The sequence below is a fragment of the Bombus affinis genome, chromosome 6 (genome assembly GCF_024516045.1).
Source record: "Bombus affinis isolate iyBomAffi1 chromosome 6, iyBomAffi1.2, whole genome shotgun sequence".
NCBI lineage: Eukaryota > Metazoa > Arthropoda > Insecta > Hymenoptera > Apidae > Bombus > Bombus affinis.
In genome coordinates this window covers 8,022,143-8,040,349 of record NC_066349.1, presented here as the reverse complement: position 1 = coordinate 8,040,349, position 18,207 = coordinate 8,022,143, and the positions used below count along the sequence as shown (strand labels likewise).

The window sequence follows — 18,207 nt, the reverse complement described above, 5'->3', positions numbered from 1 at the left end:
CGTCGAAAGTTAAACACCTGGTACTGAGTATTCGGTAAATATTTTAGAAAGGTTCGCTAACTCGCGATATCTCCACTTAGTATCAATTTTCTACTACATGCGCGCACATACTTACACAAGGAAACTAGATATGTGCCATAAGTATTAGACAAAATTCACTGGATCTTTACGATTTGATGAGAAAATCAGCAGAGAGCATGAACGCCAAATTATGTTGATACCAGATATAATTAGTGATTAACGTAAATCACATTCATTGATTATAAATATTCTTCGTTTCGCGATAGAAAACGAATCGATGTCATGAAATTTTAGTATTTCAATATATCTTAAGAATTTAAATTTTCTATCGCGAACGTGAACACCGTGAAGAACGTTCTTTGGAAATTCTATATCGAAGAACCGGAAGGAGATTCAGAATTTAACAACCAGTAAACTCAATCCTCATTAATGCCAGTCTACTTCGAAGAACCTGTAATTGTTTAGTAAGTTATCTAATAATTATGAATCAATTTGATTGTATCTTCTTCTTTCAATTATAATTTTCTGCTGCTTCCTTATAATTTCAGCGGAATTTTGTTCCAAGAGTACGAAGTTGAGGAACCTTTCGTTCGCCTGTGCGTGTAATTTATGCGAAGATTGAAGGCTTGCGCGTTGATTTTGGCATGATGCAAGTTTATTTCATTATTACCCAGTGTATAATAAGTATTTATTATACAAATTTTTGTTATGCAATTTAAATAACCCTTACGTGATCTCTATATCGTTTCTCAACATTCATCAAAAATTCATATAAGTTTAAACCTAATTTCAACACAACTGTTGAACAGCATATTAATACGAAAGCTTTGGAGTAGAATCAAATTTTAAATTCTATTTCGATCTTCTCTGGCATTTACCTAATTTGAATAATACACGAATATCTTTCTTCGTAGAAAAAAAGAAACACTTCCATTATGTTACATTTTATTAACATTATATTACATTTATTAACATTATATTACATTTGTACAATTAAAATCCAATAGAAAAGGAGACATCTCCATTCTATTAATTCTAACCAAAAGTGAAAATCAACACGTGATAACCGTCAATTAAAATATTTTAGATAAGATAGAAGAACTTATCAATCGAATTCCTTTCGTACCCTATATATCGAAACATAATCAACTGTCGAAGAGAAAGTCGATTAGGCTAGTTAAAAAATCGAGAGATTCACAGATGGATAAGCACGCGACCGTAGTTCTTACACCAAAAGGAGGCTTTCACGAATCGTTTACTTAAGAATCCTTCTTTTTCGTAAATCATTTTCGTCGTTACTCTAGTTGCTGGTAACTGGTACCAGGCGGTTGGTTCGCATGATTCATAAAACCGAAGAAAGGGAAAAATCCAAGGGCTGAATTTTCCAGAATTCCAATATGTCTCCTAGCTATCAGAAGCCACCTTTCTGGTTCTTCGGGACTCTGAGGTTGAAAAGAATTTTCTCTTACACTGTATTAATAAAATAAAAATGAGTATTATTTAACTATAATTGAAATTTTGCTATAACGTTAGAATGTGCAATGTACCATAAAATAGTCTCTTCGAATTGGCTCGATAAAAGAGAAATTGGAATATCGATAGGTATCTCTGTTCATGCAACAGAATTAAGATGAACAAGACTATCTTCTATAAATACCAGATATATATTTCCATTTTCACTATCATTTCCGCAGAAAATTGGTTTCATTTGCCTCTAAAAACGTCTTCACGACTTGGTGAAAATCATGTCGGTGAAGAATTCGAAACGTTCAAAGGGATACTGCGGCAAGCTCTGTTTTGATCGTATCTTCTTTTGTTACAAAGAGAGCAACCGTCTTCAAGTATTCTATGAACGGCGCGGAACCTATCCGGGGAGAAATTTTTCCAACGAGACAGCCCTGTACCTTCGGAACTTCTACGGAATAAATTCTATCCATTCTCGAGACACCTTTCACTCTCGGAGATTGCCACGAACACGGGAAACACTTATTCCGCGTCTCGGTTCGTTACTGTTCCCGGTACAGCCCGAGCATTTACTTAAACTCCGACTTATCGATCGTAAATTAATCCTACATCTTCATATCTCTATATTGCAAAAAGGAAATGTCGACTTGCAACTATATCTCAAGTTTTTAGCGGAAAGAGAGACGCGTGACGCAATGTCGAATCTTCCGAAAACCACACTGATTAACACGTTGAGTGCTATAGTGATCATTGGTGATCATCGGTGATTCGATCAAATGTTGCTACATTTTTCAGAATAATTAAAATAAGATAAATTTCATAGATTAAGAAATATTCAACAAACTATTGTAATGTTAGTATATAAGTTAGGATAAGTGTTACATTGTAGATAGTTTAAATATCCATAGTTTTCTGTTTAGTCTTAAAATCAGCAAGCGATGATGGGCTCGTGGCTATGGGCAATCCTTGTGAGACACGCAGATTTAAGCCAAAAAATATGTGCATGTGTGCGCTTGCAACGAGTGGCTGCGTGAAGACGAGAAATTCTTCGCCAGCGAGTGTGAGCGTATTCTCTTTTTAGCTAGCAATAAAATAATAGTTCAACCTGTCATAATAGTCATCCGCTCTATCATCTCTACGATATTAGATTGAGTAATACGTTTATTTATATTTTCTTCAAAGTACACGTCAAGTGTTTATTGCTTTCATATAAAGTCTACCTAATCACAAAGTAAAATATCTGTACTATTGCCCTACAAAATTTATATTTCTCCTGAAAATATTTCTTTACTTTCTTTGAATAACTTTTACAACGTTCTTCGAAATATTATACACTAAGTAAAGTAAGATATCTGTACTATTGCCCTACAAAATTTATATTCCCCATCGAAAAATTTCTTTACTTTCTTTGAATAATTTTTACAACGTTCTTCGAGATATTATACACTAAATAAAAGACCGACGAAATTATTAGCCAACTCAATATACAATACATATGAGATTCACGTAGCAGTCAACGTGTTAACTCTTTGTAAACTTTCCAGCTTCGTTGTAAAAAACAGAAAGTTAAAATAGGAGGACGTAGACATGTACCACTTAACAGTAAATCACATTGTTCTACGTAATATTGCAGTTCTATTCTACCTTCGATGATAATCATCGTCGAGCATCTGGTGGAAACGAATGTTCTACAAGGAGCGTAGGTTAGCGTGCGAAAGTCGAGAGGAAAACGGAAGACCATGGGCGATATCGCGACGGGCAGACAAAGCAAAGCGCATTTTCCGACTCGCCTTGCAGCCTCTCTCCTTCGTGGGCTGTGCCTCCGTTTACGTTAAATCAAGCAATCAGCTAAAGTGCACCGCGTCCGTGGTTTCCACGAGAATGCCGATTCAACCGGATTAACTTTAATCCGAAGACGTCGATACCCGCCATTCTTCCAACGACTCGAGCGCGCAGTCCCTTTCCTCGAGAGTTATAATATCGTCGGATGAAATCCGCGAAAAAAGTCTCGAGGACAGACGTGTGCTTTTCTTTTTCTTTCTTCCAGATATCGCGAAATTTTGCTCAGTCGTCGAGGTCAACGAGCGAGGAGAGATTACCGCCAAGTATATACATAGAATGAAAGCAAGAAAGTTGAATGAGTTCTTGTTCGAGCGTCCTTCGAGACATTTCTACGTCATGTTTTTAAAAAATACACGCTAACGTATGAAGATTGCATGATGAAGCAATCATAGAGGTTTCGATTGGATATACGTTAAAGTATGAAATAAAATATAACCGAAACTTTCCTTTTTCTCTTTCGATAAAATATATCGATTATTATATTGCTTTAAAATAATGATAAAATATATTGCTTTCGATAATGGAATCAAGTGGAGGTCAATTTGACTACAAATTGAAATTAATGTTAGCTAAAGATCAAGTCAAAACTAGATCAAGGTCGATTTTAATTTAATTGAATATTTTAATTGAAGTCGAGGTCAGATCAAGATCAAGTTGATCTCTAGTTGATTATGACCGGTGAAATCAAGTCGAGAACTTGATGAGTCAGACCTGTTGAAACGTAGTTACATAGATGTCTTACAATTAATTTTTATTATTATTCCATACAAAATCTGAAAATTATAATAACGTAGATGATCCCATAAATGTTGCACTTTTGTTTCTTAGCAAACGTAGATCGGTAAATTTCGTGATATTATACGTAGTAGAACAGCAAGGGGTCGAGTAATATCTGCCGGACATTTTCAAGCGATGGTACTTGCCGAATGCAGAATAGTTCTAATTAATTCCGTGTAAGTCGACCTCCTCATATATTAAATTCATCGGTTTGATATCTATCCATACTCATCCGTGGTAGAAATCGACGATCTCCGCGTTCTACTATCCGTACCGAGCTTTGCAATCTGATCGAAGTAGAAGCCAATGCTTTCGTGATAATAATTAGACCATGATAGATTACTAGAACGTAATGAATTTTAATGTGTAGAGACCAATTCTTATTAAATTTCCCTTGAAATTTCTACGTTGCTGGATATTTAAAAAATAATGGAATTATAATTACCATTTTAATCTAAAAAATATTCAAAGAAATTGTTTATATAGTGAGCTATAACAAGCCTGAAAGTTGTCTCTAGTTTCTTGTAGCAGCAACTTTTCATCCTGCAGGAAGCAGAGGAAAGTCTAAAAGTAATTAAATTCAAATTCCATCTTAAAACATTATTCTTCGTAACGAGTGACAAAAGTTTCGAACTTGGTCTTTGTCAAAGGCCAAATTGTTCCGGTCAATATTTTCATGTTAAACAGCGAACCGTAAATGGCAATTACTCAACTCTGGCAGCTCTTCGCTTAATAAACTCAAGTCACCATTATCGTCCTTAAACGTAACGCGAAATCTACCTAAACGCTCTCGCTTCGCTTCCACTCTCTTATCTCCTCAGCATCCATTACAGTATTAAAAAAGAAGGAAAAGAAAAAGAAGAGAGAGAGAGAGAGAGAGAGAGCAAAAAACGAAAAACACCTGGGAACTAGAAGGAAGGAACCTGAAGAAATTAGAAAACCGCGGCTCGGACGTGGAAAACCAGTGAGGAGGACGAGGATTCGCAGCGAGGCGCGAGAAAAAGTTATCAAAGCGTCAGGACAGACGAATTTTCCAGCCGTGAGATCCAGCGACCCTCGAAGCTTGGTCGACCAACCCCAAAAGAAGTTCGAAAAACGGGCCAGGCCAATAAATCCAGCCCCAATGTCAACTCTAACAACGATCCATCCTGACCAGGACCGGTTTGAACGAGAAAAGAAGCGAAGAGGAAAGGGGTAGTGGGCTCAATGGGGAGGAAAGGAAACGAGCAAGGTAAAGAGAAGAGGATGGCAATAGCATCGACAAAGCTGCGGTTTCCAATTTAGTAGCACCACTTTATATACAGTTCGGCAAGGCTCAAACAGAGGATGGAAGAGTGGTACGTGGGTAAAAGGGGTGTCCAATGCGAAAGAAAGGTTGGAAGGGAGCGAGGGAAAGGTCGGAAAAGAGCGGCGAACCAGATATACGACGAGAAAGCCGCGATGGGGACGGAAAGTGGTGGAACTTGTAAGGCGACGATGAAAGCCCACAACTTGAATGGTTCTTCGTGCTTCGTCCTGATTGCCGTACGAATGTCTCGTCGCTTTCCATGGGTCATTGCTGCTTCCGTCTCTGTGAAAAGCAACGACGCGCCTCTTTGTTGATTCGCGACAACCTGCGACGCTAGCAAAAGTGGCTGAGTATTCAGGAAGATCGGTGATTTGCTATTTTATTGTGAACCTATTGCGATTAATTATTGCTTCATATCGACAGATAGAATGATTTGAAGAAAAAATGAAATGAAATTTTTCACTTGTGAAAGTTGGATGGAGTAAAAGTTAGATTTTAGTAACATAATCTGCGTACTTTGAAATATTTAAATATTTGCGATATTTTGATCGGATATTTGGTATTTCATTATATACGTACTTGTCTCTATCGATCGAATAGTTTGAAAAATGACAACATTTTTTTAATTTGTTAAAGTTAGATGGGGTTTAAATTAGATTTTAATAGGACGACGTATATGTATTTTGAAATATTAATATATATCACTATATTCGTTTTGTTTGGCTCGTACATATATGTTTGCAAACGTAGAGAATATAAATTTAAGAAGATCTATTTTACAGTATGATTCATATAAGATATAAATTAATAACATGATACTAATAACACGAATGAATACAATCTGCAAAGTTATGTTTCTTCTATCTTTTTGTATTTTCGTATCTTATGTTTGGTTTTCATACTCGAAGAAACCAGCCAAAAATATACGTTCGATGGTAATTTGTTCGAAACTCATCTCCTTCTTTTGTTTTTCATATATTGTTTCTCGCAATGATTCCAGTGGATTTTCTTAAATTCCTCCGATAGAACTCCGGTCGATTTCCAAGAATCCTCGAGACGCTTTTATCTTCCCAAGATGAAACCCTCGACCGGAGTATTTTTCCGCGCGGCATTACATTGTGTACAGCGCGCGCGAGATTTAATCTTGCGAAGGAGAGAATGGCATCCAAAGCTTCGAACACGACATAGATACACATTTACCTGAAATCCGTTCCGTATGAAACTTTCTAATCAATACAATCACGACACAAATTTCCATCTAGTACAGAAAAGGTTACTTACCCTTAAACAAAAAGATGGAATTATTTGAACCTTTCATGAACTACGGAATTCCTTGGATTTTTTAAAACAACAGGTATTAATGTAAGAATTTTGGACTGTTGAGAATCCACCTTTTACCAACCTCGCAAGTTATCAATCTGCTACTATATTTATGACGCTATTCCATTTCTAAACTAATCGAAGGTGCCATTTTCAAACGTAAGCGGCGTGTTTTATTTCCTAAAAACAAAAGTCTGTAACCACACTCGTCCTTGATAAAATTCTAAAACCACAAACACAGAGACGATTTTTAATCTCGGCTACTTCTTATACTTCATTAACTAAGTACCCAGAAAGTATCAACTAAAAGCGAGGCATGACCGCTTCACAAACTCCCGTAAACATCACGTACAAAATGGCTGTACTTCACGCTCTACAGCGTTTAATTTTCCACCATCCTTTTATGCATACGCCATAAGAATATCAAAGGGGGATAAGATGAAAGTTATTAGAAAGTTCTTCGCGGGGAAGAAGTAATTATAGGGCTGGAGGAAGTATAGAAAGTTGACATGCAGGGAGATCTAGGGGTCAGTCGTGTTTCAATTACTATTTGCTAGATATTTGGAAAGTGCGAGCGTGTAATTCGGAAATCGGTATGTATTCGTCGCGTAGAGAGAACAAGCGTTTCCGTGTGTATGTAGTTTGGATGTCCATGGTGAAGCCGCCGGACAAACACTCGAACGATGTTGGAAAATTGGCAGTGCATTTCCGCCGCCCTGGCCGAAATTATATTCAACAGAGCGTGGGACCTTTGCGCCAAGTCGGTGACGTTACATCCTTTCATTAGCAGGACACACATCGAATTCGCAAATTTAATTAATTAAGTAAACAAGAATTTTCATCTAGACTGAGTGACGACTATTAATCCATCGCGTTAACAAGCCAGGACGACCAGACAAAGGATAAACTGATTTCAAAACGATTTCACGATGCGAGGAACCTTAATCGAGATTGTTGCGATTATGAATCTTTGTTTTGCTAGGAAAAGATCAATTTCCTTAACATCGATTTAACTTTCGTAACCCTAAAAGCATTAAAGTGGTCCATTCGTGTGACTTTTAGATTAAACATTTTATAAAATGGCAACGATATATGTCTTAAGATTTGAATGATCTTTTGTAAATGTAAAATATGTATACGGCAAGAATACTTGCTTTTCTCCTTGAATATGAAATTTTTGACTTTAGAAACTTGGTAGTATGTTGATGTCATTGGAGAGGTGGAACTTCAATAAAACGATGAGATCAAGTTTTTGAAATTCGAATAGTGGAATATATAAGAATTCGAAGTATAGACGATATCTTAAAAGATGGTAAAGTTTGAATTGAAGAGTTCAAGAAAGTCATAGTATCATATTTGGAAATTACGATATAAATAATTACGAAAATATGAGACCTTCTCTCGTGGACATAGAATTTTGGACTTCAAAACGTGGAAATTTGATGTTAGGAAAATTGATGGTAGAGAAATTTACTTTTGGTGCCCTTAAAAGGAAGATGCATTTATTTATGAATGCAACCAGGTGCACCGTAGGCAATTTCAGCCGACCGAGCCTGTTTATCGAAACTATCGATAGAAAATCAAGTAACTCACTAAAAACAAGAGAGAGTGGCGACCGACTTTGTTTATGTATACATTGGAAATTAACCAAAGTAAGCTATCATAACCACGTCCCGAGTATAGTTTACAGACACCTGATACAAAGCGTAATAAATACCCTTTGCTTCAGACAGGAAGTTAAATATTAATTAACGCTGCTCCGCTAATGGACCTTTGAATATAAACGCGCACCTAAGAGCTTGGAATCTGGTATCCTCACGTCACATGCGTCCTTTCCTTTACACCGTGTCAGCTACAAGCAAAAAATATTCTCTATCTTAACGTTTATCTGAAAAACGTAACGCTGAAGCTTTTTTTGAAACCTCATCTTAGCGCTTATGATTGATAAAACCAAAGTTATTGAAATAAAGAGCTTCAAAGTTATCAATTTTTACAACATTTTATAAAAATTACTGTCACGAAAGAATTTTGATCTGCGTGAAGTTTACTTTTCTTTTTTATCCTAATCGTAAATATTTATCTCACGCTGCTATTGTATAACGAGCAATAAAAATCAGAGAAGCAATTTGCGTTAAATAATCGCGATAAGCTTGCTGGAGAAGCCGAAATAAGAATAGTGGAAGAGTGAAAAAGCGTTCGAAGAAAGCGAGGGACGAGGATAAAGTTCGAATGCATGGCTTTTCCGTGGGCTAACTTAATTTAAAAACACAAAGAATTTCCTTCGCTCGGGAAATAGACGAAGACATGTTTTTCCCTGAGAAAACTCTCTTGCCCGCCTCCATCAGTGACTAGTCTCTTCCCTTTCACTGTTTCGTATCAATCTTCATCCCACTTCCGGTCTACCTTCGTTCTTTCTTTGACCAGAACCACCTTCTCTATACTTCAAGCACGCTTTCGCACCTTGAGACCAGCTTCCAAGCTTTCTCGACCTTCTGAAAGCTCGTTGACTCGAGCCATGTGGCGAAGAAATGGTTTAAAACGGAACGACGACTAATTCGTTGCATCGTCGTCCGCGATTAAAACGAGCGATTCCCGAGGCGAAACGCTCCTCGTAAGAACCTTTCTTTCTTGTCGATTTCACTCCGATCCTTTTTTTCTTACAACACGACTTCTTCGCGTAAATGCACGGATTTTCCTGGTTTCTTTTTATTTTTTAATTATTCTTAGGTAAATTGGCTTCCTGTTTCCATGAATTCTTTGAGTTTGAAATTAAAAAATGTAATTTGATAACAAGGTAGCTCGGAAATCGGCACTTTTAAATTTAAACACTCGATAAGGAGTATGCCGTCTCTTACAGAGAAATAGAATCTTTTATAATATCCTATTCGAATTCTTAATGTTAAAAAGTTAGATTTGCGTCAAAGTACTGATTTTAAATTTCCAAAATTAATCATTATAAATTTCTTTCAACTTCTGTTACTTCACTTCAATTTACCGTATTTTCTTGGCCATCACCGTCGCAAAAGCACTTAAACAACCAATTGTTCATATGAATAAATCTCAATATTCATTGAGACCATATTCAACCCTTACTATGGATATGCCTCAGACGACTGTTCATGTAGTATACTAATTTTTTATTAAATACATATACATTTACGACAAATATGTTACATATATAAATATTTGCACATGAATCAACGGAAGACTCGAACCGGGAGAGACTCATATTGTTGTGCCTTGGAGTACCAACGTTGTTTTGGTCTGCTAGATTCAAAGCTAAACAAACTCCGGACAAAACTTTTCGTAATTCCACCGCTCGATACAAATAGACGAACATGCTCTCTAGGACAATGATTGTAGCGAGTGATACAGTCGAATAGCGAGCGTAGAGTTGAAGAGTAGCATTGAGCGAGCGACGATTACGACCAGCATACACTACCTCTGTACTTGTACTTAAAGTGATTTTAATATAATTGACTATTACAATTTTTATCATTCTCTCTCTCTTTAATAAACCAACACGTATAATAAACCATTTCAAATATTTTGTAATTTCTATACGGTTTCATCATTGGTTTCAAATAGTTATCTTCTTTCTTTTTTTATCTTCCTTCTTCTTTTTTTCTTTATCTTATCTATGTACTCTCGTATATTATTATATTCATCGATATAATCACGATAATCCTGCCTTGTTACGACACTAATGAAATCTCAAAATGTTTTATATGAATAACACACACGATATGGAACATAACAATTTTCCATATGGCTAGCGTTCGTATACTTTCGTGAACGTATCAAACTGACGATTCCAAATAAATATGTATTCGTACATCACTGTAATTACTCAAATACCAGCTGTTTAAACCAACTTCCACACAACTCTGCACAATATCCCGTGTACTTTCACGGGATATTGACGTGAACAAGAATGTAAGACTGAAATGCGCGTAATGGAAAGTTTCCATGGAGAAACAATTATTCATAGAATGGCAAATGTACGGGACGTGCAACTGGAACGAGGATGGCGTCATAAAGTGCCATTCATTTAGCGTGCTATGACTAGACACTGCAGCAATGGTCGATTCAATGTCTGGCACAGAATCGACCGATTCTCCTCGAGCTACTCACGTACCAAGTATACTTAGGTAATAAAGTCAATCGATAAGATAACAGCAGCCAGGACTTACGCGAGCAGATTGAAGGTCCAGCGAAATGAAGAACCTCCATCGACTTAACCATTTTGATCCTGTTTCCACGACCTCGATCTTTTTCGTTTTACGTTCCTCTCTTCTCTTCGCGGTTCCCTATGTTGGAACGATTTAAGTCGAATGAAAGAGTGGATTCGGTTGTTCAGGATATTTCGAAAGCTTTTATTCTCTCTGAATATGAGGAATTAGGAACTAGAACGATTGGTTTGGGTTGGAAAGAGAAAAAGCTAAGATTTGATCAAATCCGTCGAATGAAAGGTGAAGATAGCAATTTTAGAATAATAGTACATTTATTTTATACTGTGTCAATGTAGGATAGTCTCGCGTACTACACACACGTATATTTTCTTTTACTCGAAAATTATTTTCTTAAATATATCGTTGCATATAAAAAGGGGAAATGGTTAATTTTCGAAGAATTTGGACGTCGACGAAAGTTATTAACATAAATTCGTTTCGAGTATTTTTGCAAATAGTTTTCTCTGGTATACGTCATGGAAAAATATTTTGACATACATACAAAAAATCCAATTATCTACAGATATTGCAACTTGCCCACTAGGTATACGTCAGTATATATATGAAGTTAAACAGTGACGAAAAACCAATAATAATGATAAAAAAAAAGGATCTGCCAATATGCCAATTTCGTTCTGTTTCTCTGAAATGTCATTCTCCTTGCTCGGTAAGAAGGAGGAGGCGATAGATAAAATAAGAAGGAATTCCGTTCGTAACGAAGCGTTAAACGACTTCCTTCGGTCGATAAGTGACTTCTGTGATCGACTCTCTTCCGTCTCATCGCTGCCATTATCTTCGATCTAGTACGGAATTCGACCCTTTACCTCTTTCACGACACTGTCATCCCCTCGCATGTCGATTTTCAAACGAAGAATAAGGATAAAATTGAAAATTTTCTTTTGTCTCTCTGTGATCCTTCCCTCTGCCGAATTTTCGCATTCCGAAACGAGATACCTTCTCAGATATCGAATCGAATTTTTCAAAGTCGAAATACTAAGTACAATAAGACTTCGATATTACAGATTATAGACTAAAAAGTAAGATTATAGAAAAAGAAAGAAATTCTAATTGATTATAGATTATCGATATCAGAGAATAAATCAGCGATCGATGATATAGCAAATGATAGATAAATAAAATGAAGATTGAAAAGCGTATATATAAGCAATTAAGCACATGACTTGCAAGTTATAAAGAGTTGATACTGGATTACAATCAGCTTGAAAAATGGGAATATTACGAAGTGTCACGCTTCTAAAAAAAAAAACAAAAACTTCTGAAAAGATAGGCTTGTCAGAAAAATTGCGCGTTAAAGTTAAACGATTTTGAAAGATCCAAGGGGAAAAAGAACTCTTAGACTTGATAGCTCTGATCATGGAAGTTTACAGCGTTAAAAAATTAAACCAAAAGTATCGCTTTTCCGAAAACACGAAGTTTCTATAGGATATTTTTTCGAAGTAATTATGTAATACAATTCGAGAAACGGGGAACACATTTTCAAGCACTTCGTTTCCATCGTAGCCTAGCCTCGTCGCCGTCATTATCGTCGATTTTCCGCGAAATTCGCGTAGTTCTCCGGATTCTAAAGGCCAGAAGTGGCGAGAACGATGGTTGCTCACGCGAAACAATTCGAAAATCTATATAAATTTGCTCAATGATCAGGTTTACGCCGTCGTTAATGGTAAAACGAGTTAGCTTAATAACGATCGATCGTAAAGTTTGGCAGACTTGAGCGCCTTGGGCGATTTGATTTCGACGCCGTCTTTCCTTGAAAATCTACGAAGAAGACATTCTTCGAGAGTCTCGATAAAAATGGTCGACGATCGACGCTATAAAATCCGTGTTCACAATCTTCTACGAAGATTTATATTCTAAGAAAATTATCTACATTTACACTATATACATCTCTACTTTAAAATACGAATAATTAATCAATTGTAGATATTTATGTGTTCATGAAAAATTGTTTAATTTAAAAAATGCACGGTCTACACACGATACACAAATATGAAATATATCCGAAGTACAGTACTCGTTATGATATTTAGTGCGTGAATTTTTTAATAATCAAAAGCTGTTCAGCTTATCGTTATTCCCGCAATATCTTCGATTAATATCGATAATACAAATAATACAAATTAATAATACGACTAATACAAATTTTAATTCAAATTCCCTTCTCAAGAACTTGTTGCATCCATCGTCTTCTAACATCCACACAGTTCACAAAGTACCATATGATCGCGAGCGTCGAGATATTCGTCAAACTCTCCTGTGTGGGAAGGCAAAGAAGTAAGACGGAACAGAAATTGAAACGGAACAAGACAGAATCGAAGGAGAAACAGGGTCTGTCTCGTTCGGGAGCGCGCCTTTGTCTGGGCAGTTGATAGAGCTCTTTCCCTTGAAGTCGGTGATTCTCGAGCCATTTAAACGTGTCGAGCGACCAACACGGCTGCCTCGAGACGGTCAACGAATCTTTGGGAATAAATCTGCCGTGGAAAGCTGGCTAGAAAGATTAAAAGGACACCGATGGATTCCGACGAACGGGCAGAAAGGAAAGGAATGAGACGCCGCGTGAAACGAAATGTCTCCGAGCGTTAGATCGGGAGAAAAATACAGATCCGACCCGTGAAGTAGCGGACCAGCATGCTGAGGCCAAAGATCGAATCGTAAATACCGCGTTAGTCGACTGTTCCTTCGGGAGTTGCCTCCCCTTGAGAAGAGTGACAGCAGTTGAATGATTTTTATAGAAACGTTTAGATAAATAATATAGATAAATAATCATACGTAATAATATACGAAGTATTAAGAAATATATAGGTAATATTTGTAGGATGCAATTTTAGTCGCCCAAGAATTCGCATATGAAAATTTTGGTTGAAACTTATCTTCGAAATCGTAAATAATTTAATTTTGCACTCTATGAGGGACTTACATTTAATGGAAAAGTGGTACAAGTATAGTTTTTTTGAAATGATGGGTCCTCTTGAGGAGGATGACGAAAGGTTTATAACAGGTCACTCTTGTTACAGAGGAAGATCATTATTATCCATGATATTTACGTATAATAATATTATAAAAAAAATGCTGCATCTATACATGAAAAACTCAGTAGAGAAATGCTACAGAAGTATAAGTGCACTTTTTCCAAAAAAAGAAATAATTCAAAAATACAACATAAAATATCTATATTTACCTGGAGGTCATGTATAATGACCTGCTTCAATGTTTACAACCTACAGATTTCTGCGTTAAAACATAACTTCACTTACAGTTTCTTCGTATCAGAAGGTAAACATAATGATATTAAAAATATAGAGATTTTGTGAATATTATATAAAATACTATCACGCAAACATAAGTCAGATAATTGAGCCATCTAAATTATTCGTAATTTATTGATACATATTTATTGGTATTGGGAAAAGTTTTTACGAAGTTGAGTGTTTGAAAAGTCGCTTCGGTGAAGTATACGTAACACCTTTCGCACTCGCTGGTAGATGACCATCCATCAATCCCTATTTCCGCAAGTTCTCGGTTAGCCATCGATCCCTTCATATACATAGACCTTTCGTACTATCGCCGTACGTCTCTCGTGTCTAAAGCAACATCAGCAAGATAGCTTTACCGACATGTCCATCGGTATGTCCAGCAAGAAAACACGTGTCCCCCTTCATCTTCCTCTTCTTTTTGTACATCGTACTCTCTCAGTCCCTTTTTCATATTCAGTTTGCTAAACGTCATACGTTAGCAAAACATGCGCACCTTCTTTAACCTTTGTACATTCTTACCTCGGCCTTCCGATTTTTGAAACGTCGATCATGGAATATCAAACGAGAGATACGTGCAAAACGTCAGGTAAAAATAAATACGAAGAAGCGATAAGAAAATTAGTATCTTAACAACTTCTATTTTCTCCTTTGAAAATAGTATGTAGATATGTAGCAAAACCTTGAACCAAATACATATTTTCAGTATTAAGTACACAAACTAATTAGACAATCTTTCAAACAAATGCAGTGTGCATATACGTGTATATATATACAGCGTGTATATATTGTGTAACAATAAATAAATGATACATCCGAAGTCCTTCATGAACAGCCTATAATACGATTTACCCAACAATGAGAATCATACGTCATGTTCTATATTAATTATTAAACTTAAATTCGTATCTTCATAAGTACAAATAAAAAAATTGAATCTGAATAGAAAAACAGGGAATACTTTATTTCAGATATTTCGTAAGTTTTTTCATAGAACTATACCCAATATTAAAATATATGTGCCAATATCAATATTCCCAATACTAATAAAAGTCTCTTTAAATTGCTTTCGTAAAAACCCCATTTAAGGTCTCAACCTAACGTCAGAGATAACAATAAACATTCTAAAATCTCTTCCAAACTCATAACCATTTCGTCTTATCACCTTTTTACCCAAACACTCTATAAACGAGCGTTCAGAAACAACTTATAAATACAAACACACGAGGCTAAGGGTACAACTTACCCGACAATGGAACACCCGGATCGACTTATCCATCCCCCTTCGACAACCACGTCTGCGCAACGATCCGCGTGATACGAACGGAGAGGCAAACGGCAAGAAGCGAGATTGATGGTTCGACCGGAAGTCTCTACCGGCCCGGCCCGTTTCAGTGGCATTAAGTCGGCCCCACGTTGCCCTTGGCATTTATATTCATCGGCAAGTTTGACTGTACGCCACAGAATGGCTTTCCACGAACGAGGGCAACCTCGAAAGAAGATATCGGAATCGGAAACGGAGAAAGGTGGAGTCGTAATGGAATAGGCAAATCCTCGCGGCACTCCATCCTTTGATGGCTACGAGAATCGGTCGTCCGCGAGGCACTCGAGGTTATAGCCGAGCTTTTATTTCCCGAAGCATCGATCTCCATAAAGTTGCGCCCGTGAAATGAGTTCCCCGGCCTTCGAACCGACCTCCTTCGAAATCGTACTTGCACGCGTAACGTCCGAGTTCCCGTGAACCTGCTCGAGCCCGCTGGTTTAATTGCGCGCCGCTCGATCCCACTTCCTTCGAACAGCTGCTATAAATACGTCGGCGATCAAGAGCTTCGAATAGCTACACGCTACATTCTCAATGTTTAGCTCTTTAGAGTGATAGCATCTAGCAATTTTTCGTACTAATTCTATTTTACAGTTGCTGTGTTACAGTCGCAGTGAACAATTATTATCGGTGTATTACTAGCGTAATTAACGTAAGCAGAGGTAAGCGTATTTTAAAGTATAGCAAATCTTTTCTAATTTTTCTATTTTTCCTAATTTTTCGAAATATAAAATACAAGACTTAGCAGGTAAAATGTTTGTACTGGTAACGTCAAAATGTTCTTCGACGATCATACGTGGAAGGATTATAGACTTGGATGGGATACTTAAAATATAATACTACGTCTTATACGAGCAGCAAACGAGTAATTGAATCACTCGCAAATTAACTGAAATCCATAAATTGAATATTCAGTAGAAATTCAAAACGTCAATTTAGAATTCCTTTAGGTTCGTATAATTTCTATTCAAAAATCTAAAGAAAATAAGTATCCATATCTGTAGCGAATTAATTTCAGACGAACAACAGAAACTTCCCAAGAAGAATCCCAAATTTGCGATCAATAGCGTATATCTGGCAGAGACAACAACACATATTTAATTCTCTCACCAAATCTCACTAAGCTGAACTTAGTTTATCATTATGTTGTTCAGAGAGAAAAGTTAGAGAACGAAACACATGGGTTCGCGTCCGATTATCGCAATTCCATTCGCCGACGATCGAATGGCACGAATTTTCCCGCAGACATTGTTGGAAAGCATGAAAGCACGCGTAAAAGACGAAGACGCCGACGAATCCGAGAACTTTGCTCCGCGGCAAATCGACTTGTCACGAAATCCTATTGCCGCCTCCTGCATGTTTCCAGCGTTCTTCTCGTTTTCCACCTTCTCATCCTCCTCACCTCCCTGTCGTGAAACCCGATAAAACCTCGTTCGACGGCGTGCTCAAATTTTCGAGACGCTTAGCTCCATGATGCTCGCCCGAAATCCGATTTTCCACGACGTATTCACCTTTGCTTGCGATGATTATTTCTTGCCCCATGCGTTTCGTTACGCACATAAAATTTCCATTGTATTCGATTCATTCTGGATAGGTTTGATAGAAACGTTAATCCTTTGCATGTTGACCATATTTTTCCTACCCTCTCTCCTACGCTCTTATAGCGAAACTTTTTAAAAATGAAGAATTCGTCTTCGAGAAGGAGAACATTATAAGTTCGTGAATTTAAATTTGTAAATTTAAAAACAATTCTCACGTTAACAATACGAGTACAAAAGACTAAAGAAATTAATAGAAAGGAATATAAAGTGCTAATAGAGATTAAAAATAGTAGCAAAAGTTCGTAGTATACATGAGATATATTGATTTTTTTATTTCTCAAAGGAAATTCTATTCTTCGTGTAAGTGGAAGATAAAGTTGAGCCATTTACCTCTTACGTGCTCAATTCGTAAGTGTCACGCTCATGTAGCAAGGAAAAGATGATGAAAATGGAATTAGAAGAATGTTACTTTATCTATCCTTTGATTTTTCTAACAAAGAATTATTATTCACTTTTCATTTTACTCGATCAACCGATTAATTCATAGAAGATATAGCAAATTCTTACAAGTCTTACAAGATTCGAAGAAGAATAAAGAATCACAATGTAAAATTGTTGATTTACGTTTAGATAAAACTGCTGTAGATTCGCGTAATCTGAGTTCCATTTACGATGTTTTGCGTGCATGGTTCAGTAAAAAGTAGACAGTGTACAGATCCAAATGGGTTTTCATGAAGTATCGTGATGAAAATTCATAGGGGCGCGGGTGGGTGGAATCTGCGTTACGTGTCTGAGACACGATGCAACGCGTGACGCGCGAAACGACGCTGCAAGCAAAAAGGGTTAAAGAAGGAACGTGACTTTTTTCCTTTGTACACGGTGCACAGGTATCGCGAAAGAATGCGCTTTAAAATTCAAATTCCCGTGAAGCTGTCGTGAGGCCAAGTCGTCAGACAAACTAAAAGGAACTGTTATGTTACTGTAACAGTTGCAAATAATGAAAAATAATGTACAAACTGCGTAGAATTTCTTATCAGATGATTAACGATAAAAACCATCCCACTTACGTTATCGTTCAAACGTTTGGAATTATTTCTAGCGTTCGTGATTTACGAAGAATAATAAAATAAAA

At 36.8% G+C, this 18,207-nt stretch overlaps 1 protein-coding gene and 1 long non-coding RNA gene across 3 annotated transcripts in view; one reads left to right on the top strand and one right to left on the bottom strand.

The window, feature by feature from the left end:
* LOC126917618 (delta-1-pyrroline-5-carboxylate dehydrogenase, mitochondrial) overlaps positions 1 to 18,207 on the bottom strand; it is a 56,571-nt gene that overhangs the window by 21,533 nt on the left and 16,831 nt on the right. The window lies entirely within an intron of this gene.
* LOC126917624 (uncharacterized) lies at positions 16,086 to 17,880 on the top strand. The gene is made up of 3 exons (XR_007711011.1): positions 16,086 to 16,196; positions 16,283 to 16,484; positions 16,553 to 17,880. It is a non-coding gene; the product is annotated as an uncharacterized LOC126917624 (long non-coding RNA).